At 44.7% G+C, this 15687-nt stretch overlaps 1 long non-coding RNA gene across 1 annotated transcript; it reads right to left on the reverse strand.

The window, feature by feature from the left end:
• Window positions 1–7389: 7389 nt before the first annotated feature.
• On the reverse strand, window positions 7390–11594 carry LOC112970917. Its single transcript, XR_003255200.1, has 2 exons — window positions 8546–11594; window positions 7390–8322 (listed from the first exon to the last, which is right to left on the reverse strand). It is a non-coding gene; the product is annotated as an uncharacterized LOC112970917 (long non-coding RNA).
• Window positions 11595–15687: the final 4093 nt, after the last annotated feature.

The raw sequence follows: 15687 nt of genomic DNA on the forward strand, positions 1-15687 counted from the left end.
CGGCAGCTCACAGCTTGGGACCAGGAGCAAATGTTGGAGCTGCCAGAGGGCTCTCACGTCCCAGGGGTGTCTCGGCAGCCCAGTGCCTGGGAGGACTCAGCATGCCTTTGCCATTTTGAGATCAGCAACAGCAGTGGCACTTTCTGCTCCTGTGCTCCGAAATGAACACTTCCCTCATGACTRAACTATCGCCACCTGATCCCCACTTTTTATGTCTATTACATTCGCTTCCTATTTTGTCTGTGGAGCACTGCCACTTGCTTTTGGGTAAACCCAGGAAATCAAGAGGCTGGACTCTTATCTCTAGTATTCACCATACCATGCAGTGGTAGCAGCTACTTTATTTTCTCATAAACACACATCTGGGTGGAAATTTAAGAGAAAACTTGGGGAAAAGCCCGTTTCTCTCAATGCTCCYCTGCAAGGAGGTATCATATTCGTTTATCACATATCCTTTGAATGGTAGTCTCCCCTCCTCAAAAGACCCATGAACTTAAATCGATCCTGCCCAAGCAGGAGAAACTTGAGGATGACCAAAGGGTGAGAGGACGTGGCACGAGCCCTGTGGCTCCTGGCACGCATCGCTCTGCAGGGGCGACAGCTACTCATGCGATGTCCACGTAACTGGATACGGGGKGGGGCTGTTAGCGTGATTCCTCCAAAACAATGCCGCAGAACATGGCCTGAAAGACAGGTCTGCGGCTCAGCTATGTGCGCCCTGTGCCAAGGCTGGGCCCACGGCGTCCTGGCCGCTGTTGCATAACTGAATTTAGCCCCAGCAGAGCCCCTGGGCCATAGTGCTCACAATGCAATGAACCCAGCTCCGTTTGGGACATTCAGTTACAACAGTAACATAATAATATGAACCAGTATAAAAGACCAAATCATTCATGGCCAGTATCGCTATAGAAGATGCCTCTGAACACGTCCTCCCACCCCACTGTAAGCTCGTTCCTTCAGCCGCAGCTGTGTTAATCGGGAGGTGATAGCAGAGGAGCTGGGAAATCTGTTCATCTAGGCTGCTCATTAAAGCCAAACTGCTTCCTCATGATAAGGAGACACCAACCCTTGGCACACAGACAATGTGCGGTCAGGAAACATTTAGATTTACCCTTGAAAAATGCGATAGGACAGATTTGGTGGTAGTGGCACAAAGTTCCATCGGTAACTGACACAACAAGACCACCACTGTCCTCTCGAGTGGTTCCCCACAAGGATGAGCAAGGAGCAGGATACCCACTGCTGCTTCTGCATGTCCACCCAGGAGAGGTGTGCTCCACAAGCAATGGGACTTCCTTGCAGCCCTCTGGTAGAGGCCAAATTGGCATGTTCCCACCTTCTCTCACCAGGCTGTGCACTCTTCCATTGATTCCCACTGCCATGAGGTGTAGTCTAATATCGTATTTCAAAATCATATTCCTAAATTGTCTTCATGGCACCATATAAGCCATTTCTGCAAAGGCACCATGCTTTTGAGGCATGATCCAATGGAACCGTTGTGTTGTCTACGTATAAAAATACACATACGCAAGAAGAATGCCTGAAATGGTCACACTCCTTCCAGTATTCAGAGTGTTTTCAACCCTTGAACGAGCCCTTTACGTTAACTTTAAGTAGGATCTTTACAAGGCTGCCAGCTATCAACATTACATTTTGTCTCTTTCCATTACTTCTCCCACAACAAAGTTTGCAACTTGGATTCTTTTGTGATTTGGTCAAGAGAAAGAAAGCCTCCAGACAGCTTTGGATAATTATTGCAAAGGAAAGCTCTGCCAAGCCCTACAGAATTGTTTGCTATTTCACTATTGTACCCTGCTTCTGGCCTCCTAGGTTTTTCTGGTATGAACATTGCTGGCCTATCTCTGATCCCCTAGTCCTCCTTCCAAGTATTTGTTGTATGCACATTTTTTTCTTCAGGTGACATTTTAACTCATTTGAGCATATTTGATTGATGAGAGGGAGGTGGAGAACAGATGTTTGGCTCAAGCAGTTGCAAGACCAGACACTTATGTACAGGAGATCAAGCTCTAGGCCTGTCTCTGAAATCTTATTTCTGTGATACTACAGCAAGTTAGGCCAATTGTGAAATGAGCATAGACTGAATTCAAATAAATGATTCAAAATAACTACATTGTAAGTATAAAGAAGTACATATTAAAACCTAATTAACCTAATTCACCTAGTGGTGAAGAATGTGACATACACACCATTCAGATTCATGTTCTTCTGTAGCTCTCCAAGCATAAAGGGATATAGTTATTCTGATGGGATGGTTAGACTAAGATTTGGCACCTACTCCTGAACTCCTGTGCCTAAGGGTTATGCTTTGAAATCTTTAAGCATTGCAACAGAAGCGACCCAACTTGCTGCAGGCAGGAGCTGCTGTTGACTAGGAGATCTCTTTGGTAGTCAGTACTTTAGGAAAATTAAAAGCTTCTTTTAAAATGGCTAAATTAAGCTCCTAATTTCAGGAAACCAGCTTGAAAATATTGACATTCTGTAACTAGCACAAAGCCAGGAAAAAAAAAGTTGCAAAGTTAGGAAGAGCACAGCATTTCTGCCATGATCTCCCACACTAGAGGTGGTTCAGCCCCAACCACTAAAACACAGCTTTTCAAAGCCACCTTCCATTGCTCTCCCTGAGATAGATATGTGACCCACCTYGGCCTGAAAGTCAACTCCTTCCACCCACCCAGTTTTCCAGGCTGTGAACCAGGAGGCCCCTCTCTCCCCATAAAGAAAGGAGTTGAGACGGGATCCAGAAGATTTATTTTGGCACCTAAAATGAAACTTAAGCTAAATGTAGGTGGCTAAATTCAGTAAAGAATTCCAGAAAGCGTGTGCCAACCTGTCTCATTTACGAGCCATCTAAATATCACTGTTGTGCAGGAATGCAATGTGCGGTGGTGCCCAGACATCAGCCAGCTTACAGAGACTTAAGTGTCCAGATCTAGYGGGGACAAGGCGCAGTGGGACTCAGAAAGGGGAGAGGCCCTCATGAAGCCCCATGTCGTACTGCTAGGCACAGCACTCGGCACGCGCAAGACAGCGCCAGGGCTCGGGCTCTGGCCATGGTCCTTTCCGCGGGGAAATTGCTAGGAAGCTCCTCAGCGTGGTTCTGGCAGATGTCAATGGGAGAGCGCCCAGGTGTGGTGGTGGTGGAGCATGGGCCAGCGACCGTTGTCTGCAGGCCTTGTGGAGAAGGGGATCCACAGGTCCTGTGCTCAGCTGCACCCATGCAGGGCRTGCTAGGACCCTCGTTCTCAGGACAAGAAAGCGGGCCCCGGCCTGTTTCATTTGCCACGATAGCCATACTTACTAAGTTCGCTGCAAAGCACAGCAGACCCCCTCACTTTTCCCTCTGGGGGTGTCAGTAGTTAAAACACTCCTCTAAAAAGCAGGTGGCTTTTCCCCACTCAAGCTGAGGAAGCCTTGTCGCCTCTGCAAGCGCCCTAACCGACAGGCTTTAACAAAGTCCATCGCAGGGCACCCGCTCCCTTGTTGGTGCAAGCAGGGATGCTCCCGGAGGCTGGCGGAGGAGCTGGCTCTGCAGCCTCGCAGTTGGGCAAGGGCTCCGGTTTTCAGAGTATTTATTTACATCGCACAGTCGGGAGCAAAAACTGGAGTCCGTCACTGGAGTCAGTCCTGGGAGCAGGGACTGGAAACACGTCTCCTCCCTCATCGCCCACCCCCTTTCCCCCTGCCACTTCGTTCAGCTATGCCTGCCAGCAACACGGGGTCCCGGCTTGCTCAGTTTCCCAGAAGAGCTTTACTCTTGCCTAAGTTTGTACTGCTGCGAACACAGTCCTTTTCCACACATTACATGATGCCACTGGTTCTTAATATGAACTCTCCACTGTCATAACTGGATAGAACTTATACAGTGGATGTGATATTGTGCCTCTCTGTAAACTCAGAAAGTATAATAAAAGTTCTAGCAATGAGAATATGCAACTAGATCATTTCTTTCTATCTGTCTGACCATTTATTCTGCTAGTGGTTTTGTGCTTTGGCTGGGTAGCTTTTCGCTTGCCAAACGAGACAGGTATCTCTCACAGCCAGTAACAAGTATTAGCTAATGTCTGTGCTGTGCCTACCAATGGTGCTAAATATTAGAAGTGAAGCACATCTTAGGACTCAAAAAAATGCATGTTAAATAGCTGACTCAGTGCCCAGACTGGGTCAAGTCCTGAGTCTACRGAGGCTGAATATAACCTTAAAACCATAGTAGAAAAAGTCCAGTACAGATATATAACTAACAACATGTAAAGCACAACTAAGCAGAAATATACATTTCAGAAAAGAAGGGGCCTTCTCTGCTTCAATACAAAGAATTTCAGTTGGTCACGTTCTCCTACTGCATGAATTACTGTATGTAAAGCCCCCAAAAAATTATTAAATTTAATCCTTTAAAATCTTAACCATTTTTCGCATAAGTGTAGTGCAGGTGACTTGGCAACATTCAGGGAGTTGTGTTGTCCTARGCTACAAACACCGCTGAACACATTGCCGTGATGCAACACACCCGCGCCCGTCACTAGGGAAAAGTGAAGCACCAGCATGAGACTTCGGTATTATTTAAGCAATATCGCACCTAGGCAGGGCATGTCCCTGAGGGCTGTTCAGCCCTGATATCCTGGGTGTTCCCACTCCRCTATTAGATGGCCAGGTTGCAGGACCAGATTATTTCCTGACTGTCGTAACGCAGCACGGGTTATGCACACCCTCCATACACTGACACGGGGGGAAGCCAGATCAATGGAAAAACTGCCATGGAAGCCAATGGTGCCTGAATTTCCTTCCAGTTCGTGCTGTCCAGCTTAAGGCATCTAATATAACATACCCAAAACCTGGAACACTTCTGCAACTGTACAGGAAAGCTCTGTCACTTGATACTCCAGCAAGCACAGGCTGATAATATAGGTATTTTAGTTAGATGTCTAAGAATAAATGGTGTCAATGGTCTTTAAGAATCTGATAGTCAAATTTCACTTTTTACTGTTCAGCAAAACAATATTTTGTTTTACCAGATGCTCTAGGTGTAGTCCTTCTTGGTTTATTACTGATCCTGCTTGAAAACTCAAATGAATTAGTTGCACAAYGAGTTTAGTGCTCAGAAAATGTTTTAAGCTTAAATTTCTGAGTTTTTTGACTTATCCAATAAATTATATTTAAAAAAAAGCAGGACAGAAAGGAAGATTTTGGTAGTTCATTGTCCTGTTCACAATTACATCTTTCATCTTTCCATAGTCACACAGATCCGATTCCAGTTAACACGTGTTCGCAGTTTGATTGCGTGAACCAAGAAGCCTGCCTTGGGGCCTGACAGGAGGGTGGGGAGAATTTAGTCTCCAAATTCAACAAAGTCACCAGGAAAGCCCACAATACTTTGGCTTTCCTGACTGTAGTGCCATCTAAATTCAGTTAATGCCTGTAATCTAGGCTGTTTAAAACAAAGCTCAAATATCAGATTTGATACAAACCTGTCCAGTACCGTTCTTGGTCCAATCTTCAGTTGGAGTAAGTTGCTTCTTTGTTGACTTTGATAGTTCAGCAACCAAAGATCTAATTTGCCATGACAGCTTCATGAGCRTATCAAAGCCACAATACAGCCTTTAAACTGCACTTCAGAGGCCTCTACCTGGCAGTACGCGGGAGCCAAACGCTTGTTGCCATTCAGAGATTTAACTAGAGGGCAGGCACGCTTGTGACTGTGGGATCTCAGCAGTACGCTGGTTGCAGCATGCTTCACTATGTTTACTGCAAATATTTGACATAGAAAAAAGGAGTGAAAGCCTTTGCATGTGTTTAATTATAGAGGGTGATGTATCTTGAGCCTGTTTTTTTKGGGGGGGGGGGTTGTTTTTTTTTTTTTAAGGAAAAGGACTTGAAAACTCATTTAAGTAATTTAAAATGTCAGTATCTAGTGACTGGTTACCTGGATTCCGATCTGTTTTAAATCTCTTTTTTATCCTTTCTTTTACAGTTGATGTTAATGGTCAATTGTTAGTGTTCCAAGATTTCTTTAAGTTCCTGAAAGATCTTTATTTTGCCAAGGAAAAATTCCTTATCTATTACGAAGCAAAGGTTAGAAGCACGTTTTGCATAGCGAAGGACATAGCATTTCACTGTTTCTGCCTTAAACTCTACAAAGCGACTGACTCGGTCGCTGGACCTGGAGAAGGCTCGTGTCCCTCCTCCTGCAATGGTTCTTACCCGTTACGGCGGACAGTCGCTCCGTGAAGGTGGGAAGCTGTCCCGAGGCAGGGGATCAGACTCCAGCCCGGGCTATCTCCTCAGGGGCCTGACACCAGGGCCGCATGCACCAGTGCAAGACAGGAATACCTCCACTAAAGCAAAATTATAAAAAATTTGAAGGTAAACTCACTGTTTTTAATATTTTAAGAAGTTATTTAATTTCTGATGTAAAGGAACCTTTTTGATGAGTTAAACAGAATGAATCTAATTAATCTGCACTTGCCTGAACTGTTGTAGTGCTTTGTAAAAATCTGTTTTCATCACCTTCTGCTCCTCTCCCCTCGGTGTSCTGGGATTCCTGCCCCGGTGATGCCTTTACGATACCATCTTTCCCCCRGGTGAACCACCATCAGGCACGAGAATTGCAGTCCAACCGCCAGGCTCATCCTCCCTCCGGATATGTGTATAAAGCATTCAAATCATAACTAAAATCCAGGCACTGACACATCTCACACGCCTGCCACGCCGCGTTTTCTCAGCAGGCGGCGATGCTGGGGTACATTTCATTTAGCTTGACGAGTCCCCATTAAAGACAGCAATATCTGAGCTAGTCACCTCAGGAATTGGCATCCGACCAGATGAAACCCAGCCTAAATGCTATGTCCTAACAGAGAACATATTTCGTTTGAACTGAAATATCACAGAATACATTTCAGAATTTGCCTGAGGACAAGGCTTTCAGGAAGAGGTAATAGCCTTTACTAGACCAATTGATACATTTGGAGAAACTTGAAAGCTTCTGCAGATTTGAATTCATCTTTTTAATTTGCTRTTCTGTGACAAATGGCACATTTTGACTTTTTTTCTTCTTCTTTGAAGCAATAAAAAGGGTCAAATTAATGAAATTGTTTATGGACAGGAATTTTAACTTTTTAGTGCTTTTAATTAAATTCTTTTCAATGACACTGATAGGACCAATACACTTAGACTTCCACAGAGCTGTCTAAATGTTACCCATTCCTGCAGAGCTGTTAGCACTAAAGTATCCCATATGATCCAAAATCTCCCAACAACGTACATTAAGATAAATTCCGCTCTCTTGAATCCCAAGCAAATCTTGTATAAGAGGTTTATACAGATAGAAGAGTAGCACTGGCACATGGAATTTCACGAGTAATGGGAGACTACTACTCAAATAATGAGAAGTTTATTTTGAGTACAGTACTAGAATATCAGCCTGCCTCCAAGGATTTCACTCGAGCTACTCCTGCTCACCCCAATGGAGTTGAGAAAAAAGCAAATCCAAAAGAGCCGCGTTTACCACCTGTAGTTATGCTGTGGTTACGCACAACAAGTTCCATTAGATACAAAATAGTTTTGTTAGTGTAAAAACTGTCTGGGAAAAAAAAAAAAAGGAAAGAAAAGAAAAGTGATCCAAGTGATCCAGAATCTACACGTGTTCATGTCCCTCACTTACCAATCCCAAAGGCCAGGATTTCGTTGAAGGGGGGAGGGTTGGTGCACTTGGGCTTTGCAGGTTGTCGCTGTGGCCTATGAACCATGACACGCGGCACTGAGGACCGCAGGGGTGAGGCAGCCAGTGTACCCAACACGAAACTGCAGGCCCAGGGGACTCCTGTGCAATATAGGGCAAGCTGGAGGAGACGACACTACATTTTGACCAGGGCTGAAGAATATTTCTGGATAAAACTTTTCCTCAACACTGAGGTTTACGGAAACGGGCAGGTTTTAATTTGCTCAATGTATCAGTCAAAAATAATCTATCAAATAACATTTTCAGTGAAGAAATAATAAGCTCAGAGAGACATCTTATATATCGAGCAGCATTTCTCTTTGATTCTACCTCTCCTACCCCAGAAAGTAAGCTTTCTGCCAACCCAAAATGATGCTTCTGCCTTTGTTCCATATAGCAGAGAAACAAATGTGTAATATAGTCATATTTGTCTGCTCCATCTTGAGGAATCAGGATAGTCCTTTTGGTCTCCCTCAAGGCTGTGACAGATGGTAGTTTTCCTAAGAGGAAATCCTCATTCACTGCTTCTTTTACTCCTTCTGCAATCATATACATCATCCTGGGCACAGCTGCTGGCTTCTTACATCCACCTGCAAGAACAAGCAAGGCCCAGCAGAACGGTTACCATAACTAACCAGGGCAGACGAAATGGCAGGATGAGGTGAGAGAGCTGCCACCGCTGAACTGAGCACCACATTCTCCTGATTTGGTCAGGGCACTGAAGCAGAAAATAGTTTTAAATAGCCATATTTTCCATATGACCATTCTCTGTTCCCTTTGCAAAAAAAAAAAAAAGCTCTCAACGACGATCACCTTTGCCTGTCTGCATTTCCTGAAGTGTGGATTTGCCCTTGCGCAGAGCTTGCTCACCGAGCTACGTGCGCCTGTGCRGTCTGGCCGGCTGCCCACACTCTGCCCGCTTGCTTCTCGTACGCTCGGTAACATCCAGCTAATGCAGAACGTGCTGGATTTGCAGTGCCTGCTTGGTAGCATTGACCTGGCCATGCACAGCCCAGGGCTCCCTGCACCCGAACGACCCCAATTCTCTTTTTCTTTAATGCCTTTGGAAAATTTCCAACTGGAAGAAAACACAGACAAATTTGATCATATAGTGGCCATTTCCATCAAAAAGCTGCTAGGCATGTGTAAACCTATGGGATGGTTATTGCTTATGGAAAACAGGTTAGTATTTAAATGTACAGATTTGCCTAAACATGACAGTTTAAATCTGCACATGGGTTTTGTTATGTATCTGAAACTCATCCTTTTTTTGTATAATCCTTCTTTCACTTTTAAGAAAGGAAATAAATCCTAACCCATGGCACAGCCTCAGTACCTGGGTTACATGACCCAGCCCTCCTCCGCAGGCGGAGATGGCAGGTTATTCCAGCTATCGCACCGGTGTGACCCTGGCACCCACGCCATTGCCTTGCTTGCAGTGACACCTGTTGGCAAAAGAAATCTGCAAAGGGCCTTTTATTCTCTCAAAATGTTTTTCCAGCGTTTATCTCCCTATCTTTTGCGTTTTTCTTCTCCTGCAGAGCTCCCTAGACAGTTGTTCACATTCAGTTCAGCATTCTAGACTATTGAATATATTTTAGCTTGTTGTTATCTTTTCAAACGCAATACCATTTTCCCCAAAGAAAGGTATATCCATCGCCTTCTCCAGAGTACAAGGCAGCAGAGAACAGGATTGTGTGACATCGGCAGTTTGTCAGTACATGAAAGCATATGCGGCATTACCAGCAACCCCGGAGACACAGCTTCTGCTGAGGATAGCATACTCTCACCATCATATATATAGCATTCCTGCATCCTTATCAGGTGATGCTAATGCAGCTGTCACCAACACCATCCATAGAGCAAAACTGAAGTCTCTCCAGGCTCTAGGATGCTGTCTTCAGATTTCAGGAGACTGGTGAAATCCGGTTTCTGTTCAGTTCAGTGATGCTCAGTACAATCTGCTGGGTTACAGAGTCCTCCTCTAGATCTTCCTACATCCCGTACAGTGCCTAGTGCAGGCTGTGTAGGGGTGTATATGTACACACATAGCATGTTTATAGGAAAAAAAATAGAATATGTAGAGATAGTTTATTATAGCCCCTAAACTATTCAGGAATTATATACAGCRACAGTAGGTACATTAACACTGTCAGACTGTTAGTACAGAACTATTCATATAATGTTAATGTAATAGTTTTGTTTTGAGTATGCCATACATAGTTATTGCTATGTATCAGTCAATTGAAAACGAATTCTGTCAAACAGAAACAGGCCTGTTCTGACAAAGTTTAGCAATGGCCTAAGGGTCAGCATTGCCCTGATAAATAATTCAGTTTCTGATTGTTTTAAACACAAAGTAAAAATTGGCCCTGCAATTTGTCTGTTCCCAGTAAAACAACTGTCACGTTAGCACGTCAGTAAAAATAATTCTCACCTACCGCTTAGCTGCACGCTCTACTGGATTTTAGTCAACAACATGGAAACATGGAACAGAAGTCACATAATAGGATGCTATCAGGAAATAAATTCACCTTGAAAACAGATTCAGAAYGCAAATACCTTTGCTGGTGTGACTGCTGTCTCCTCTTTTACACGGCTACGTTCAAGTCAGCCTTAAGAAATGGTGCCGCTGATGTCGCACACGAATACGCTCACACTGCTGCGGTCTAAAGGTGTCTCTGTATGATTGTGTCACACATTCACTCCCTTAACTGTAACAGCCGGCAAAGGCTGATCTGCAGCAGCAGACGCTCAGGAAGCCTTCTCTGGGCTTCCCTTCTGCTTTCATTCTCCGTAGGGACCCCGGACCAGCAGGGAAGACGAGCCAAACTGTGTAGACAGATTCAAAACTTGGGGGGGCACTGGATCAACAGGCAGAAACCTCTGTGGCTAGCCCCTTCAAACATTTTTAACAGACTTTCAAATTAAGTACGTTGCTTAATAGCACAGTACCAGGACTCTCGTATTATTTAGTTTGATATCAAAATATATCAGTGAGATATTGCTCTTATTTCTAACTATATTTGCAATGAGATGGGTAACTAAAATACTATTTAAATTGTTTTCAGCAATTTGGGGATTGCCAAAGCCATCTGCAGGCTTGGGGACACAGCATTCTTTTGACTGTTTACACATAGGTTCCTGTTTTCTGTGTAACCATGAAAATTTTTAAAAGTTTTGAAATATAAATTTGGATGCTTAGATTAGTGATTTCCAAGTAAACTGTTTATCCATGAAATCACAAAATACATAAGAAGTTAGAGTTTAAACAGAGCAAGAGGAAAACAGAAATCAAAGAATAGACTGTCTGAAAAACTGGTTCCATCTGTCCCAAAATAATCCCCAAATTTAATTCAAATTTAATTCCTAGTTTCTTCTAGAAATATATATATTATATATATTCTGAGCTACAAAACAGGAGGATGGCCTACTTTTACCCGAAGTTTTTAGCTTTGTAGCTGCAATAACTCAAGAAGATGTTCAGCTCCTTCTGCTAATAGCAGGTACTTGAGTGTACATCTCTGTGCCTTAGCCACTGCTGCCAGGTGTGCCAAGGRGTGCAAGTGCCGCGACGCTGCACCTCTGCCCTCTGCGCTGTTAGGGAAGCACCCTATTTATTACGCTACAGAGTCACTCTATCTTCCACAGCATGGAAGAGCTCCCAGAGGAGAGCTAGTGGGACCCCCGATCTCAATACAGTCGCTCTGTAGGGGAGATCCACTGGTACCAACCCCTGCTGCTGAGCCTGTTGCAGGGGTGATGTGGGGCTGTATAATCACAGTCACAGAAGGGCTGAGGTTGGAAGGGACCCCTGGAGATGGTCTAGTCCAACACCCCTGCTCAGAGCAGGGTCAGCTGCAGCAGGTTGCTCAGGGCAGTGTCCAGTCGGGTTTTGAATATCTCCAAGGATGGAGATTCCCCAACCTCTCCGGGCAACCTGTGCCAGRGTTTGACCACTCTCACAGTAAAGTTTCTTCTTATGTTCATGTGGAGTTTCCCATGTTTTCATCTGTGCCCATTGCCTCTTGTCCTGTCACAGGGCACCACTGAGAAGAGCTTGGCTCCATCTTCTTCACTCCCCCCCATCAGGTGTTTATACACACTGATCACATCCCCTCTGAGCCTTCTCTCACCCTTGCTGAAAAGTCTCAGCTCTCTCAGCCTCTCCTCATATGAGATGCTCCAGTCCCTTAATCACTTTCTTGGCCCTCTGCTGGACTCACTCCAGCATGCCCATGTCTCTCTTGTATTGGGGAGCCCAGAACTGGACACAGTACTCCAGATGTGGCCTCATCGGTGCTGAGCAGAGGGGAAGGATCACCTCCCTCGACCTGCTGGCAATGTTCTTCTTAATGCAACCCAGGATACTCTTGGCCTTCTTTGCTGCAAAAGCGAATTGTTGGTCCACGTTCAACTTGGTGTCCACCAGTATCCTTACAACCTTCTCTGTAAAGCTGCTCTCCAGCCAGTCAGCCCCTAGCTTGTACGGGTACCTGGGGCTATTTCTCCCTAGGTGCAGGACTCTGCACTTGCCTTTGTTGAACTTCATGAGGTTCCCCTCTGCCCATCTCTCCATCCTGTACAGGTCCCTCTGAATGATAGCACAGCCCTCTGGTGTATCAGCCACATTTGTATCATCAACAAACTTGCTGAGGGTGCACTCTGTCCCATCATCCAGGTCATTAATGAGACCTTAAACAGTATTGACTCCAAGATCAACCCCTGAGGGACACCACTGGTGACTGGCCTGCAGCTAAACTTTATGCTGCTGAGAGACTACTTCTGTAAGTAAACAGTAACCCACCTGTTACTGAGGTAGGAATGCATGCAGGGAATGAGAGAAGACTGCAGGAAGCAAAAGGATAACCCTTAAGGAAACTGAAGGCTGCTTTGGAGAACTAAATTATTGTCCTGCTTCACTACAGAGTTCTTAGGTGCCACACATTTGGCATCAGTGGTCACACAGCTTGAGATTAAGGATGGGGCTCAGGTGCCTACCACCATCTGAGATGCCCTACAAAATCTGAACATCTGCCCAGGGCCAAAAAATACTACCCAAAGCCTATGGGAAACCTTTCTCCTTATGGAGTAGCAACTGAAAGTCATGTGGGTACCCCACAAGGCATTATATGGTATTACACACTTAAGTTTAGGCAAATGATTGCTATCCTGTGACATCTAACTTCAGGTGTCTACATGCACATGCGCCAGGTGGCTAAATTCCCATTACAGTCTGTGGAGATACTCAGTGGCCAGAGATGAGATGATGCTCTTCTTTAGGGTGAGCTGAACTGCTCTCTAGGCTCCAAGGAGAAGGGGGTCAGTTCACTTGCCCGCACATTGACATGTGCCCTGGCATATCCTGCTTGGTCTCCAGCTGTTCCTTCAGAAAGGCAAGGGTCCCCCCAAAAGTCCTATATCATACCAGTCATCCCATGCACAGGTCTATACTCTGAAGCATCTCAAATAGCAGCAGTCACCTAGGTGTGGGGAACTGAACTGAGATSTCCTTGATTGTACTGGGAACTCAGAAACTTATCTCACTTATAAACATTTAAATTAAGGTTTCAGTCTCAAACTGAAACCAACTCATTCTTTATGTTCAATTCAATTACCCACACCTAGATGTCTAGTGCCATTTGAGGTGCTCCAGGTACTGAAGACATCTGCGGTAGGCTGGTAGATACAGCACAGGACCTACAGGATATCTGTGCTCTTCTGCACTGCTGCTGGAGGCCTAGTGTGGTAGGCAAAGGCATCTCAAACACAGCTAGACGCCCATGTGTGGACAGCTGAATCAAACCCTTTGCATTCCTCCATTTTCCACATGTCCAATGCAAGAAGTCTGGTTGGCAAAGATGCTGAATGTCTTCAGCAGCAACTGAGGTCAGCTGAGCTGTCCTCTATCAAGTGCTGTGAAACACTAAGTTCAGTAAAAAAATAAACCCTGAGACATTCCAAAATGGAGGTACAAAATTAGTGAACGTATTTTACTTTCACCCATCCATGCCTCAGCTTCTCCTCCTTAAAAGAGATAATGCTACTGCCTTTTTCTGCCACAAGCATTTTGAGTACAAAAAAATGAAGGAAGCATTTGGATACTGTTGCAATGGATACCATGGGACAGCAAAGAATACATCCTCTTTTGGACCGACCTGAAATAATGCACAGTGAGTAAAGCCTAGGGCCACACAGGGAGCAAAGAGGAGGAAACAAAATGTGGCTCAATGAGATGAGCACTCCCAGGTGTGTACACTGAATGAAGTTGGGATGCTGCAGAAATTATAGTACCTCATCATGCAATTCACAAAACATATTTTAAAGTGTGGAGGTTTTGTGTACAGTTTGTTTTGCTTTCCTTTCTGATATCTTTTATACTCAGTTTTCACCAACTTTACCACTTACCTCCTATATTCACACTTATCTTGGCAGCACAATCCACTATTTCTCCCTTGCTTATGAAAATATACAACAAACAATTGTTTTGCTTTACATTTCTGTCACAGTGCACCCTAAGGCAAAAGGTTTATAATCCAGATTGCTCCCTGCCTTGCCTCTTTACAGAGCTCAAGAGCTGTTTTTGAAAGAAGAGAAGCTGCTGAATGAAGAACAAAATCTTGCATCAGCTCTTTGCCTGGCTGCCTTTGCACTGATTTGTTACTTTTCTATCTCTTTCTTTGTTTATTCACTTTTCATTTCACATTCTCCCACTCCCATGCTACTTTCGCTCCAGGAACACAGAAATCAGAATACTAATTTTGGAAGCCTCAAGCAGGGTACGTGGACTCTCTCATTAATGTCTCAGGGTGTCTCTCCCTTTTCCCATGAGCGCTGTTTCCATCTTACCTGGATTACGCTGGAGCCTAAATCAGCTGCCTGGATTTCATCCAATTCACTTGTTTTTCACGGGCACTGTAACATCAGGGATTTGTGCCTGTACCTGCTGAAAATGAAATGTAAAACCAGGTGTGATCAGCGTGTTGTTGGCAACAACATTCTTAGATTTTCACAAACCATCGAGAGACCCTCAGACACAAAACAGGAAGCATAGGACTGAGCCTATCTCGACTCCACATTAAAGCTCCAGAGACAGGAAGGCAGCTGCCTGCCCCTTCCCCAGAGCACAGCTGTGGCTAGAAGCAGCCAGTTTTCTGCTCTGCCTTCGCCAGGATTTGCAGGCCAGGCAGCTGCAGCGCAGGATGCTCTTCCCCTGAAAGCTTTCACAGTGCCAGGCAGAAGTTTGGTGAAATAAAGGGTGCATCATTTTTCTTGGGAAGATTAAGTCTGCACAAAATACAAATGAGAATTATACTAAATGTTAAAACCTTTCTCACCACCAAAGATGCTGGGTGCCTTTTTTCCCCCTCAAAAAGTCAACATTTTATTTTATTTTATTCTATTTTATTGAGACCACATTTGCCTAGTGTTCATACAGCTGTAGAAAACAGAATTGGAAACAAAATATTGACTTTTAAATAGTTGGGGGTTTTTTTCTGGAATTGGTTCCTTGAATTATTTTGGGTCCCTGTTTCATGTCTGGAAGGTTAACGAAGTCCGGTTTGCTAAAACGAGAGAGACAAATCTATGCAGTGGCAGAGAAAACAGACAGAGCAAGCGGGTGTATGGCAGCAAACAGCCATCTACCTGGTTGATCTTCATCCCAGCTCTTAGGCAGCTGCGGCTGAGGCAGCTGAATTACCCTCAGGGCACGTCAAGCCACTCAGGCTGTGGCAGCCCTAGCTCTCATTCCTCTGCCATGTTACCAACTTGCTTAAAACTTCATCTTTCCTGTTTGCCTGAGTKTGCGGTTGAGTTGTAATAGGTTTTTACCTGAGCCATATAGATAAGAAGAAGGAGATAAAGTGCATGTGCCTTCCCAAGTAGATGAAAGGAAGGGAGCACCGTCCCGCATGAACAAAAATTCTGCAGCGCTGGATCTCGCCTTGCCCGTT

This window comes from Apteryx rowi, unplaced genomic scaffold, assembly GCF_003343035.1.
Source record: "Apteryx rowi isolate R43461 unplaced genomic scaffold, aptRow1 scaffold_411, whole genome shotgun sequence".
NCBI lineage: Eukaryota > Metazoa > Chordata > Aves > Apterygiformes > Apterygidae > Apteryx > Apteryx rowi.